At 41.5% G+C, this 15,357-nt stretch overlaps 1 non-coding gene across 1 annotated transcript; it reads left to right on the top strand.

The window, feature by feature from the left end:
• Nucleotides 1-1,055: 1,055 nt before the first annotated feature.
• On the top strand, nucleotides 1,056-1,193 carry LOC114812506. The gene has a single exon (XR_003760158.1). It is a non-coding gene; the product is annotated as a small nucleolar RNA SNORA7 (small nucleolar RNA).
• Nucleotides 1,194-15,357: the final 14,164 nt, after the last annotated feature.

Here is a 15,357-nt window from a genome sequence, read left to right on the forward strand (position 1 = left end):
ACACTTCGCTCATCTAATGACAATCTACTTACTTGTACCTCGATTTCATCTATCTCGCCACCGACCCCTTGCCCACATCCTGCCTCTGGCCTGGAACCCCTTCCCTCTGCATATCTGACAGACATTCATTTTCCCCAACTTGAATGCCTTATTAAAAGCACATCTCCTCCAAGAGGTCTTCCCTGACTAAGCCCTCCTTTCCTCTTCTCCCACTCCCTTCTTCATCACCCCTGCACTAGGATTTATACCCCCTTTATTCACCCCTCCCTAAGCCTCATAACATTTGTGTACATATCTGTAATTTAATTTATATTAATGTCTGTCTCTCCCTCTAGATTGAAAGCTTGTTGTGGGCAGGGAACATGTTTATCAACTCTGTTATACTCTACTCTCTCAAGGGCTTAGTAGAGTGTTCTGCACATAGTAAGTGCTCAGTAAATACGACTGGTTGGTTTGAGGCAACAATTGGGATATTGGTATGCTAGCGGATTGACTATTGTTTATGGGTTAATAGGTTGAAATAGTCCAAAATTCTTATGAGAACTAAAAAACTATTTTCCATAATAATTAATATTTATTAAGAACCAGGATTTCAAGTATCCCAGGCAAGAAAAACTTGCATCTCATTTGTCTCTGTGATAATATCTAGGAAAGAAACTGCTAATTTCATCTTTGCATATCAGATTAATCCTGAGTAATTATATGGTTCCCTTTCTCAACCCACCAAATTCAATTTTCCCTTCAACCTGTAACTAAGCTTAAAATCAGTAGAAGTAACTGTGAATTTATAAAACTCTCAGTTTCAATGTTAGGAATGTAGTTACTGGAAATATTAGTCTATCTAGAAATATTAACCTATCTAGACATTAGCTCAAATACAAAGCTTTAAGCATTCAGATTAACATAAAATTTAACTCTTCATTTAAATTTCATTATGTTTGCCCTCATTAAAGATCATTGACCAAAGATTCAATTGCTTAACTCTCTGAATAGGATCAATAGTAAATTAAAAGTACTTAAAACACTTATCTTTTAAGTGAGCTATACATATTTAACCCCTCTCAGGGTCACACCTGGAGAGTTTCCAGTGCTCTACCAGTCTCGACTACAGGAGGGACAGTCAAGCAGAGACATATTCATTCCATTCCTAGCTTGGGCAGTAGCTAGCGAGTGGAATGCAATGTGCTACAAACTCACCTGTGCTGGGCAGCAGCAGCATGGAAGAGGGTCGAGGGTGGAGACTGTAGTTTACTGCATGGAAGAAGGCAATGGTTAACCACCTTGGTATTTTTACCAAAAAAACTCTATGGATACACTACTAGAACAAATGCAGATGGAGGTGGTGTGGTCTGGGAGAGATGTGTCCATGGCATTGCTATGGGTCAGAGACGTCTCAACAGCATAAGACAAGACAATACATATTAAAAACAAAGCTATAAAAATTACAAACCAATTGTGATGACTATTAGTGAAGCGTATCCTTTAGGAATGGATGATGGAAGTTAATGTGAATTAATCCTAAGGGGGAACTAAAAGATTAGTTGACTGTTTCAAGAACCTGGGTGCAAATTCACCCTTCCGTAAACCTTTGTAATTTCAAGAAGCCCAGTTTTCAGGTGTCTTAAAATTGGTAACTCATAATACATGTTTCAAATTCAGTGCCAGTAAAGATTTATAATTTTAAATCCTTTACCTGTATAAATGGATGACATTAGCTGCAGCTCTATATTTGAATGAACAACAATGAGATCACTTTTACAAGAAGGACTATGAAGTAGATTTCAATATACACTTGCAGAGATGAACTATGAGATTAAAGTTTGATAATTAAAAAATCAGCTGATTGACAAGATGTGCTCTATCCTGCTCATTTCTAGGTAGCTGGATAGATTAAAGTGCTCTCTGAGAACTCCCTATTCCAGTGAGTCTGAGGGAGGACCAATGTCCTGAGCATAATGTTCCTTCCTCTTTACTATATTCATAAAGGACAAAGTTAATGATGAATGCAGTAGCAAATTTGAATTTAAAAAATTGATCAATCATGGTATTTATTGAGTTTTTTTGTATTTATTAAGTGCCTACAATGTGCCAGGCATTGTACTAAGCACTGTGGTATATAGAAGCTTACCATATTGGACAGCCCAAGCCCCACATGGGGCTTACAGTCTTAATCCCCCTTTTTACAGATGAGGTAATTGAAGCCCAGAGAAGTTAAGATACTTGCCCAAGGTCCCACTGCAAACAAGCTTATTGTGTGTGTTATGCTCTAGTAAGCATTTGCGAGGCAAAAATATAACAAAGTTGGTATAAATGTTTGGTGCCCAAAGACAGCTTGCAGTCTACAGGGAGATACAGACTTTTAAATAAATTACGGACATGTACATAAATGCTATAATTTAGCACTATGTAGATGTAGACCACACAAAGATTCAGGAAGTAGTAGTAACAGCAATTATTGAGATCCTACTTGATTCAGAGCACTAGACTAGCCATGTAAAAAGCTCACACAAAAAATTACATTTTCCATTCATTTATTCATTCAATCGTATTTATTGAGTGCTTACTGTGTGCAGAGCACTATACTAAGCACTTGGGAAGTACAATTTGGCAACAGATAGAGACATTCTCTACCCAACAGTGGGCGCACAGTCTCCAAGGGGGAGACAGACAACAAAACAAGTAGGCATCACTACCATCAAAATAGATAAATAGAACCATAGATAAATGCACATCATTAATAAAATAAATAGAGCAAATAATAATAATAATAATGTTGGTATTTGTTAAGCGCTTACTATGTGCCGAGCACTGTTCTAAGCGCTGGGGTAGACAAAGGGGAATCAGGTTGTCCCACGTGGGGCTCACAGTCTTAATCCCCATTTTACAGATGAGGGAACTGAGGCACAGAGAAGTTAAGTGACTTGCCCACAGTCACACAGCTGACAAGTGGCAGAGCTGGGATTTGAACTCATGAGCCCTGACTCCAAAGCCCGTGCTCTTTCCACTGAGCCACGCTGCTTCTCCAAATGTGTACAAATATATACAAGTACTGGGGAGGGGAAGAGGGTAGAGCAGAGGGAGGGAATAGGGGCAAGGGGAAGGGGAGGAGGCGCAGAGGAAAAGGGAGGTTCAATCTGGGAAGGCCTCCTGGAGGAGGTGAGCTCGCAGTAGGGTTTTGAAGAGGAGAAGAGAGTTAGTTTGGTGGATGTGAGGAGGGAGGGCATTCCAGGTCAGAGGTAGGACGTGGGCCAAGGGTTGATGGAGGAACAGGTGAGAACGAGGCACAGTGAGGAGGTTAGTGGCAGAGGAGCGGAGTGTGCAGGCTGAGCTGTAGGAGGAGAGAAGGGAGGTGAGGTAGGAGGGGGCAAGGTGATGGAGAGCTTTGGGCTCATACTCTAATGGGAGAAACCAACATAAAAATATTTACAACTAGGATGATCAAAATAAATAATTGAATTTCCATATATACACAAGTGCTAAAGAGGGTGTAAATTAGTTCGTGAGTCTTACAGTTGGATGAAGTGATGATATGGCTCAGGGTGATGAGAAATCACTTGGAGAAAAGCTTGTTGGAGGAGTGGGGATTTTAGGATGCCTTTGTGCATGGGGCAATCTATGGTAAATCTGATCATAGTAAATGGGGTTACAAGCTGGGGAAAAGGGTGAGGGATGAAGATGGGAGAGTTGAAAGCAAGATACAGCTCCAAGGTTGGCTTGGGAGGAGCAAAGACAGTGAATTGAGGAATAGTGGGGGAAGAATGCAGAAAGTTTAGGTGGGGGCAGATGACGGACAGCTTTGAAGGCAATTATGAAGAGCTTGATGCAGATGCGAAGGAAACCAGAGGGACATTTTTAGGAGAGGAGAAATGTGGGCCAACTGAAGCTTCAGGAACATGATCTGTGCTGTAGCGTGAGTATGGATTGAACTTGCACCCTGGAAGAAGCAGTTTGTGTGAATAGGAAGGAATGAATCCAGAAGATGACATGGAGGAAGAGAATGCAGGAGTTGGAAGTAGACTGAAAGTGAAAAAAGGAATGATAGTGAAAAGTCAAGGACAACACTGAGTTTAAGAGCTTCTGGGATAGGGTGAATAGTGGCGTTGTCGAGTGAGGAGGGAAAGGTAGGAGGAGGAATTGGTTAGGGGAAAGATGAGGAGTTCTACTTTAGGATGTCGAATTTGAGGTACGGACAGAACATCCAAATGGAGATATCCTAGAAGCTAGAGGTGTTGTGGAATGGTAGGCCAGATGCGAAGAAAAGGCTAGAGAGGTAGATTTGGGAGACATCTGCCTTGGGGTCTTCTACATAGATTGTGAGCCCCGTGTCGGGCAGGGACTGTGTCCAAACCCTGTATGGGGTTGGGGGTGGGGAAGAAAGATTGATGGAGAGGCAAGGAACTGAAGAGGAGGTGTTGGATGATGTGGAGATTTGATAATTACCCCACTCCAATCCCCACGGCACTCAAGTATATATCTTTAATTATATATTATAAATTACTTATTTAATTATTTTAATGCCTGTTTCACCCTCTAGAATGTGAGCTAGTTTTGGGCAGGGAACTTGTCTACTAATTCTATTGAATCATACTCTCCCAAGTGCTTAGTACAGTGCTGTGCACATAGTAAGTGCTCTATAAATACCATTGGTTGATTGATTGAGAGGGGAGGAGGGCTTGAGGGGGCAGGGAAAGAGGGAGAGGGAAACAGGGATTGGGAGTCAGGGAGAGTAGAAGAAGAGGACGTGTCCCCATCTCTCTCTCCATGATCTAACCAGGGTAGTGAGCAGTTAATCATAAACTTGCAAGATCAAGGACAGAGGAGTTAAGGAAGTGAAGCATAAACAATTCTAGGTATGTTATGTCTGCAGACATATTTCAGAGCGCCCTTCCTTTTCTTAACAATGATCTCTCTAGAGTTAATCCATTCAATGTATTGAACATCCAAACAGTTTAAAGGGCACACCATTTTATATTTTACTGATTTATTTATGGTTGCTATTGGCTTTGCTATTTGTCTATGGGTGCCTCTTCCCAACATCTCCCCTTTCACCTTCTCTTTCAGCTTGTTCAGCATTTTTCCTCCTTTCCTTTTTGGATAGGGCACCAAAACTCATCTTCAGTTAGAGTAGTGTGATGATGTTGCGAAGTTATCTGCCCAGCTCACCCAGAACCCCTAGATCCTGACTAGATTCATGTATCCAATTTAGTTTTCTCCTTGGTGGTTGATCATGGCTAGTTTCTATCACAGCATACATTCTCCCCATTTTTCTCATGGAAAATGTTTGGTCTGTAGAGATGCAAAATGGTGCTGAGCAGATTAAACTGCAAAAGGAATGTCTGGACCGCCTCATTTGGTTTTTATGGCCTAGAAAACATTCTGTGGCTCATTCTCCTTGACCAGAAACTCTATTAGTATGGGAATCAATTTATAACATAAATGAAGGCAACCATTCACTATCTTATTTTGTGGAGAGTATCTTACAGAGTAGGAACCATTGCCTTGCAGAGATTTTTATTTCAAGCTTCCAGAAGATTCTTCCCCTAGAGAGCTCAGCTTTTAGTTTTCCAAGTTGGTCTTTTAAGAAGAGCATTAGTTGAAAGCCTGAGGAAATAAGTAGATGGACATTCCAAGGGCCAAAGGAAACTCTTTCACCTAATCTAGAAAGAAATAAATTGCTTTGCCAGTGGTGTTCTACAAGGCTTTAAATATTTATCCTAGTCCTTGTCCAGCACCAGCCTGTGCATCTCTGGGTTCACATCTGAATGATCTGCATTTTAACACTAAAGACTCACAAGTCTTTTAAGAAGTAGCATGGTCTAGTGGAAAAAGCATGGTTCCTGGGTGTCAGAAGGACCTCAGTTCTAAGTCAGGCTCTCCCATTTGTCTGCTGTGTGACCTTGGACAAGTCATTTAACTTCTCTGTGCCTCAGTTACCTCATCTGTAAAATGGGGGTTAGGACTGTGAGACATGGACAGTGTCCAACCTGATTATCTTATATGTTCCCCAGAGGTTAACACAGTGCCTGGCACATAGTAAGTGCTTAACAAATATCATTAATGAAAAAAAAATCCCAAGAGGGTATTTTTATGTGAGTGCTTTAGAAATAAAAAGAAGGAATCAGTTTTATAAGAGTCCGGATGTATTTCCACATTACATGATACCTACAGCTGGGAATTCCAATCTGGCCCTTCATTCTGTCCATGATCTTTCATCAGTGACGACTTTCAGAGTTCTTAGAAGAGGCAGTCAATCTGCCCAAAATAAATGGACAAGGCAATCACAGATTTATTATCTTAGTTCTTTTATGCAGCTCCTTCCTTCATTTGAGGTTATATCAAACTTAACAAGGAACTTGTTCAGACTTATCATTTAATTGCTTTTCTTCCTTACCTACAAATTAGCATGTATGTTTATCCCTCTGCTGAATGATCCTAAGCATATTCTGGCTTATGTTTACTCTAATATCTCTGTGTTTAGACAGACAACCACGACTTCAATGCTTGACGTAGACAATATCCCATCTTATTTTGCTATTGTTTTTTCCAACAGGTTAGACAAAGCTTATCCATCCAGCATAGCACTCTACTAAGTGTTTGGGAGAGTACAATAGACTTCAAGCAGCTTACTATCTAGCAGCAAAGGCAGACATTTAAATACATTACAGGTAGGAGAATCTGAGGAAACTGAGGCACTGAGGAGTTAAGAACTTGCCCAAGTTATCACAGACATTAATTGGAGTCATCATCATTTTTTCCTAATGAGATAGATGAATGTGTTCTCATTCTTTATAAAGATGCAACCAGAGATATTCTGAAAGGAATGCAGTGTGGAGGCTATCTGATCTGTTAGCATTTTAAAAGTAGATCTGAAATAATAGGGCACAATCATATTTATTAAGCACTTACTGTGGGCAGAGCACTGTACTAAATACTTGAGAGAGTATAACACAATATTATAATGACACATTCCCTGCCCAAATTGAGCTTACAGTCAAGAGGCATAGTGCAACAGTCTTGAATGCAGAGTAATGCTTGTTAAACTGTATTATTCAGGTTCTGATCATTCCTTTTGTTGATTGTTAGAGAAGCAGCATGGCCTAATGGAAAGAGCTAGGTGACAGAGGACCTGGTTTCTAATCACAGCGCCACAGAATGTGTGACAGTGGGCATGCTATTTACTTCTCTGTGCCTCAGTTCCCTCATCGGCAAAATGGGGATTCAATATCTGTTCTCCCTCCTACTTAGACTGTGTGTCCCTTGTGGAAACTAATTATTTTATATGTACCCCAGTGCTTAATACAGTGCTTGACACATAGCAATTAGCAAGTGCCAGAATTATTATCACCACTGTTATGATTATCATTCAGTCCTCATTTCTCCTTTTTTACACACCCAACAGATAGGAGAAGCCAGAGGAAAAGGGAGTGAAACACAAAACAGTCCAACATTGCTATGTGGTGGCTTGCTCTGACCATGGTAAAAAGGGTAAGTTAAAATTAGATTTGGGAATTGTCTTCAGATCTCATGTATTGGTCTTTTCAATCTTCTCATTAATATGAATACTTGAGAGAACAGTATGTAAAATCAGATGTAATCAGTGTCCAAGGAGAGTGTCCCTCAATAGACTGTAAGCCCGTCGATTAGACTGTAAGCCCGTCAAACGGCAGGGACTGTCTCTGTTGCCGACTTGTTCATTCCAAGCGCTTAGTACAGTGCTCTGCACATAGTAAGCGCTCAATAAATACTATTGAAATACTATTGAATGAACTCAATTATGGCCTGGTATTTACATTCCCATGAGCAACAGTCTTCATTGTCTCATATTTAATCTCTATCCATGATTTACCCAGTCTTGTTTGTTTTTAATGGTATCTATTAAGCATTTACTATGTAATCGTTACTATCCTAAGCATTGGGATAGATACAAGATAATCAGGTTGGATACAGTCCATGTCCAGTGTCTGGTTCACAGTCACACAGGTATAGATGGATTGATTTGTAGCAGTATCTTCCTCCTCCTGACCATTCTAACTACTTATTTATATTTGTCACCCTACCAACACCTCCTCCCACCTAGTTCAGTTTATCTGACGACATTAAGTAGAATTCTTTGTAGATGCAGATTCATTAGTCTTTCCGAGAAGCAACATGGCCTAATGAATAACGAGGACCTGGGGTCTAATCCCATCTCTGCCACTTGTCTTCTGGGTGACCTCAGGCAAGTCACTTCTCTGTGTCTCAGTTTCCCCATCTTAAAATTAAGACAGTGAGCCCCATGTGTGACATGGAGTGGGGCCAACCTGATTAGCTTGTGTCTACCTCAGCTCTTAGTGGAATGCTTTAAGCACTTAAGCACTTAACAAAGACCATTAAAGAAAAAAATTAGTCAGTATAGCTCTGCACAACATTTTTCTGAATTTAGCATCAACTCATCAGACCACACATGTCATCTTACCTCCCCCGGTAACTTGAATCCCTTATGCATGCTTTTGGTTTTCAATTAAGTGATGATTAAAAAACCTGCAATCCATCAGTGGCTTGTACTGAGCACTTACTGTACTGTACTAAGCTCTCTCCCTTTCAGGGCTGCACCTAGAGAGTTTCCAGTACTCTACCAATCTCGACTATGGGAGGGACAGTCAAGACGAGGCATATCCACTGCATGCCTAGCTTAGGCAGTGGCTAGCGAGGGGAAGGCAATCTACTACAAGTCAAAACTCACCTGTGTCTGGGCAGCAGTGGCATGGGAGAGAGCCTAGGGCGGAGACTCAGGTTTACTGTGCCGAAGAAGGCAATGGTAAACCATTTCTGTATTTTCACCAAGAAAACTTTATGGATACACTACCAGCACAAGTGCAGGTGGAGGAGGGGCGTTCTGGTATAGTTGTGTTCATGATAGCGCTAAGGGTCGGAGACAACTCGACAGGATAAGACAATGCAAGACTTGGAAGAGTATATTACAATCCACAGACAAGATCACCTATAGGAGTTTACAATACAGTGGAGGACCTAACAATCCAGTGGGAAAAGAAGCCCACAATCCCTAACCTTACCTGTTAAATAGTGGAGACATCCACACGGTTTACTGGGCCTAGCCCACAGAGGCAATTTAAAAATGCTTCTGACCTTTGATTTCTGTTGCAAGTTACCTGGCCTTGAAGGGTTTTAAGGGTTCCACTTATCATTTATGAGCTGATACAAGTTATTCTCCTTACTAGTGTCCTGCTACTGGTCTCTTTGAAAAGGTATTGAGAAAATCAGTTGGGTACACTGAAAGAGCAGGCCCAAGCAGACACCCTTCCCTGCTCTCTCCTGCCCTCCATCACCAGGTTGAAGTGAGGCTCTGTGCCATTGGGCGGGTGAAATCAGGAGATGCAGCTGCAGTTAGGTGTCCCAGCTGCTGAAACATTGCAGAGGCTGTGACACCTGGACTAGGGTGAGGATGATGATGATGGTGGTATTTGTTAAATGCTTACTATGGTTCAAGCACTATTCTAAGGGCCAGGGTAGATGCAAGCTAATCAGGTTGGACACAGTCCCTTTCCCATATGGGGCTCACAGTCTTAATCCCATTTTATAGTTGAGAGAACTGAGGCACAGAGAAGTGAAGTAACTTGCCCAAGTTCACACAGCAGACAAGTGGAGGAGCCAGGATTAGAAACCAGTTTCTTCTGACTCCCACACCCATGCTCTATCCACTAGGCCATGCTGCTTCTCCACCCTGTCTTAGGGTTAAGAAGCCTGAAAACTTCATTGCAAAGTAATGTACTGCATCGCTTTGTTTTGAGTGGTTTCTTTTATGGATTTCTTTTTAATCATGGCTGAGAAGCAGCATGGCCTCGTAGATAGAGCACGGGCCTGCGAGTCAGAAGATCTTGAATTCTAGTCCCAGATCTGCCACTTGTCTGCTGTCTGGCCTTGGGTAAATCACATCACTTCTCTGTCCCTCAGTTACTCCATCTGTAAAAATGAGGATTGAGATTGTGAACCCCGTGTGGGACAGCCACTGTGTCCACCCTGATTTGCTTGTATCCACCTGAGTGCTTAGTACAGGGCCTGGCAAACAGTAAGTGCTTAACAAATACCACTATTATCATTATCATTATTATTACTAATCAGTGGTATTTACTTAGTGTCTAATGTGCCCAGGATGCTATACTAAAGTATTTGGAAAAGTACAAAGAAAGCAAACAAAGGACCCTTCTCTTCAGATGTTTACAGTCTAATATGGGGGAGATAAATGATTTACAAATAATGGAGATAGGTGAAAGACCAAAGCTACAAATGTTGATAGCTAGATTATGGCAGGATCCATCAATCAATGTTATTTATTGAACACTTACAGTAGGTGAAGCATTGTTCTAAGCACTTACAAAAGTACAATAAAAAATGCAGATTCTCTTAAGGGAAATATTTATGAGGGCCAAGGATGGTTGTGGGTTGACACCACCTGGAGAGAGGACTCATGGGGAAGGAATAATTGGAAAATGAGATAAGAAAGGAGTAAGGGTTCAACAGAGATTTTTAAAGTTCAGAGGGGCTGGAGTCCAGGGTGGAGGGGATATGAAGAGGGCATATGGAAGATATACTGGTAAGTGGATGAGGGAGGAAGAGAGGTTATGGGCATTGGGGATAATTCTGCATGACAGTGTCTATTTTATCAATAAAATACCTGTAGAGTTCATTAGGAGTAAGCAAAGGAAGTTGTTAGGAGCATGAGGAACTGCGTGGCTTAGTGGAAAGAGCATGGGCTTGGGAGGCAGAGGATGTGGGTTCTAAGGTCCTAACCCCGGCTCCACCACTTGTCTGCTTTGTGACCTTGGGCAAGCCACTTAACTTCTCTGTGCCTCAGTTACCTCATCTGTAAAATGGAGATTAAGACTGTGAGCCCCACGTGGGAAACCTGATTACCTTGTATCTACCCCAGTGCTTAGAACAGTGATTGGTACATAGTAAGCGCTTAACTAATACCATAATTATTATTGTTATTATGTTAAAGTTGGTAGGGCCTATGGGTTTGGAATAGACCAGGAAAAGGGAATGTAGTCTCACTGGTCAGAAGAGAGGGTGGAATTATAGCAGGACAGGAGGAACTAAAAGTTTCAGTTTGTATGCTGATTTTCTCCCAACATGATGATCTGCACTAGCAAAAAAAGCTGGCATTGAGGATCAATCAATCAGTCAATCAATCAAATTTATCGTATGCTTACTATGCAGTTCAAATATAACAGAGTTAGTAGACGTGGTCCCCGCCCACAAGGAGCTTACAGTCTAGAGAGGGAGACAGGCATTAATATAAATTAAGGAAACATATTTAAAGGCTGTGGGGCTGCAGTTGGGGTGAATATAGGTGCAAGGGCAATGCAGAAGGGAGAGGGAGTAGGAGAAATGAGGGTTCAATCAGGGCAGGCTTCTTGGAGGAGATGTGATTTCGATAAAACTCTGAACGTGGGGAGAGTGGTGATCTGTCAGATAAAAAGGGGGAGAGAGTTCCAGGCCAGAGGCAGGATGTGGGCAAGGAGTCGGTGGTGAGATAGATGAGATCAAGGTACAGGGAGTAGATTAGCATTAGAGTGAAATGAGTATGCTGAGTTGTAGTAAGAAACCAATGAGGTAAGATAGGAGGGGACAAGGTGATTGAGTGTTTTATAGCCGATGGTAAGGAGTTTCGGTGACGCAGAAGTGGATGGACAACCTAATCCTAATCTAGTCCTAGTGTGAGCAATCCTTTCTTAGAATCAGCAATCTTGGCACCTTGGCAATCCTTTCTTAGAATTGGTATCTCTCTTTTGTCCCCTATGTGCAAAATATTTTGTGTCTGTCTCCATTTTTTTCAAAAAATGACATTTGTTAAGTACTCATTATATGCCAGACTCTGTACTAGAAGCAGCAGGCCTAGTGAAGAGAGCAAGGAGCTGGGAGTCAGAACATCATGGGTTCTAATCCCAGCTTTACCACTTGTCTGCTGTGTGACCTTGGGCAAGTAATTTCACTTCTCTGTGCCTCAGTTACCTCAACTGTAAAATGGGGATTTGAGACTGTGAGCCCCACGTGGGATAGGAACTGTGTCCAACCTGATTTGCTAGTATGCACCCCAACGCTTAGTACAGTTCCTAGAACATAGTAAGTGTTTAACAAATACCATAATTATTATTAGTAAACACTGAGATAGAACCTTCTTCATGCATTCAATCATATTTATTGAGAGTTTACTGTGTGCAGAGCACTGTACTAGACGCTTGGGAGAGTACAATATAAAAATAAACAGACACATCCCCTTCCCACAATGAGCTTACAGTCTAATCAGGTTGGACACAGTCCCTCCTCCACATGGAGCTCACAGGCTCAATCCCCATTTTACAGAAAAGTTAACTGAAGCACAGAGAAGCTGAGTGACTTGCCCAGGGTTACCCAGCAGACAAATGGAGGAGCTGGGATTAGAACTCAGGTTCTTCTGACTTCCAGCCCCATGCTCTGTCCACTAGACCACATTGCTTTATGATTATTTCATTACTGCTTTTCCCCCCAGCATTTAGTATCTTGCTGTGCTCTTAGTAAGTCCTCAAAAAAAGCTAATTATGAATTAGATGTGATACATTCTCCAACAAATATGGCCCTAAATCAGAGCTTCCCACAGTTTCAGTTACAGAAAATGCTTAGGCAGATCATTGGTTAACAGAGAACATAACTAAATTCACTTAATATAAAATGGAAATTAACAACGTAAGTATAAGATATCTTTTTATCAGTTATCTTTTAAATTTGAAGATGCTGCGAAAGTTGGAGTTTGGAGGTGGGTGTGGTTGTGTCTGACAAAACCAACCACACCCACCGTGCACACCCAAAGACTATCCCTGTTTGGGTGACTTTGGTCTTTGTAATGACTTTTCAGATTTATTTCTCCATTTCCCAACTCTCTCGAAGTTTCTGCTAGTACAGTGCTAAGCCCTTAGAACAGTGCTCTGCATTCATTCATTCAATCATTTATTGAGTGCTTACTGTGTACTAAGCACTGTATTAAGCACTTGAGAGAGTACAGTATAATAACGAATGGACACATTCCCTACCCACAACGAGCTTATATAGTAAGCATTCAATAAATTGATTCATAAGGAGAATCAATCAATCAATGGTATTTCCTGAGCGCTTACAGTGCTTTTTAAGAGCACTGTACTAAATGCTCTTTTCTTGATTCAAGGAACATGTCTACCAACTCTGTTATATTGTTTTATTGTACTCTGCCAAGGACTTAGTACAGTGCCCTGCACCCAGTAAGCACTCAATTAATATGACTGATTGACTGAGTACAATATGCCATAGTACCAAAGGAACTTTGTTTCTTATTCATTCATTCAATCATATTTATTGAGCACTTACCATATGCAGAACATTGTACTAAGCACTTGGAAGAGTGCAATACAACAATAAACATTCATATTCCCTGCCCACAATGAACTTACAGTCTAGAGGGGAGACAGACATTAGTAAATACATTATAGACATGTACATAAGTGCTGTGGGGCTGGGAAAGGGGGCTATGAATAAAGGGAGCAAGTCAGGGAGATGCAGAAGGGAGTGAAAGAAGTTAAGGAGGGCTTAGGGGAGGTCTCTTGGAAGAGATGTGGCTTTGAAGGCTTTGAAGTGGGGGAGAGTATGAGGAGGGAGGGTGTTCCAGGCCTGAGGAAGGATGTGGACAAGAGGTCGACGCCAAGATAAATGAGATCGAGGTACCCTGAAAAGGTTAACATTAGAAGAGTGAAGTGTGTGGCCTGGCTTGTAGAAGGAGAGTACCGAGGTGAGGTAGCAAGGCGATTGAGTGTTTTAAAGCCAATGGTGAAGAGTTTTTGTTTGATGCGGCGGTGGATGGACAATCACTGGAGTTTCTTGAGGAGTGGGGAAAGATGGTTTGAAAGTTTTTGTAGAAAAATGATCTGGGCAGCAGAGTGAAGTATGGACTGGAGTGGGGAGAGACAGGAGGTAGGGAGGTCAGCAAGGAGACTAATAACAGTAATCAAGGCAGAATGTGAAAAATAATTGATAAGCAGCATGGTATAGTGAATAGAGCATGTCCTAGAAGTTAGAAGGTCATGGGTTCTAATTCTGGCTCCACCACTTGTATGCTGTGTGATGTTGGGCAAGTCACTTCACTTCTCTGTGCCTCAGTTTACCTCATCTGTAAAATGGGGATTGATACTGTGAGCCCCATGTGGAACAGGGACTGTGTCCAACCCAATTTGCTTGTATTCACCCCAGCACCTAATACAGTGCCTGGCACATAGTGCTTAACAAATACCACCATTATTGATATTATTATTAAAATGGTAGTAATTTGGATGGAGAGATAAAGGGAGGATTTAGCGATGTTGTGAAGGTGGAACAGACAGGATTTTATTATGGAATGAATATGTGGGTTAAAATGAGAGCAAGGACTCAAGGAATAAGCCAAGATTATGAGCTTGTGAGACAGGAAGGGTGGAGGGCCATCTAGAGTGATGGGAAAGTCATGGGGAGGACAGGGTTTGGGCGGGAAGATAAGTTCTATTTTAGACATATTACGTTTGAGGTGACGGGAGGACATCCAAGTAGAGAGTTCCTCTAACGCCAACCCCTTGATCTCATGTATCTCACTGCTGACCCCTTGCCCATGCCCTCCTTTTGGCCTGGAACTTCCTTCCCTGTCATACAGGGCAGATCATTACTCTCTCCACTTTCAAAGTCCTATTAAAATCACATCTGCTCCAAGGCCATCAGTCCTATAGCATTTATGTACATATTTGTAATTTATTTTAATGTCTGTTTCCCCTGTGATCTCCTTGAGGGCAGGGAATGTGTCTACCAACTCTTTTGTATTGTATGCTCTCAAGTACTTAGTACACTGCTCTGCACATATTAAGCATTCAATAAGTACCATTGATCGACCTCTCAGTTAAGAATTATGACATTTTTAATGGTATTTGTTAAGTGCTTAAAATGTGCTACATTACACTCTACTAAGTACGTTGTACTAAGTGTCACATTGTATTAAGTGCTAGGGAAGATACAAGCTAATCAGGTTGGACCCAGACTATTTCCCATGAGGTACTCACAGTCTTAATCCCCATTTTATAAATGTGATAATTGTGGCATAGAGTAGTTAAGTGAGTTGCCCAAGGTGACACAGCTGACATGGTGGAACCACAATTAAAAGTCAGGTCATCTGACTCCCAAGCTCATGCTCTTTTCACTAGGCCATGCAGCTTCTCAAATACAAGCAATTATCTCACATTTAAGTGTATTAAGGCACATTTTAGTTCTTCTCTCATTCATTCCACCATACTTATTAATAGCTTACTGTGTGCAAAGCACTGTTATTAAGTG

The sequence above is a fragment of the Ornithorhynchus anatinus genome, chromosome 5 (assembly GCF_004115215.2).
Source record: "Ornithorhynchus anatinus isolate Pmale09 chromosome 5, mOrnAna1.pri.v4, whole genome shotgun sequence".
Classification (NCBI taxonomy): Eukaryota; Metazoa; Chordata; class Mammalia; order Monotremata; family Ornithorhynchidae; genus Ornithorhynchus; species Ornithorhynchus anatinus.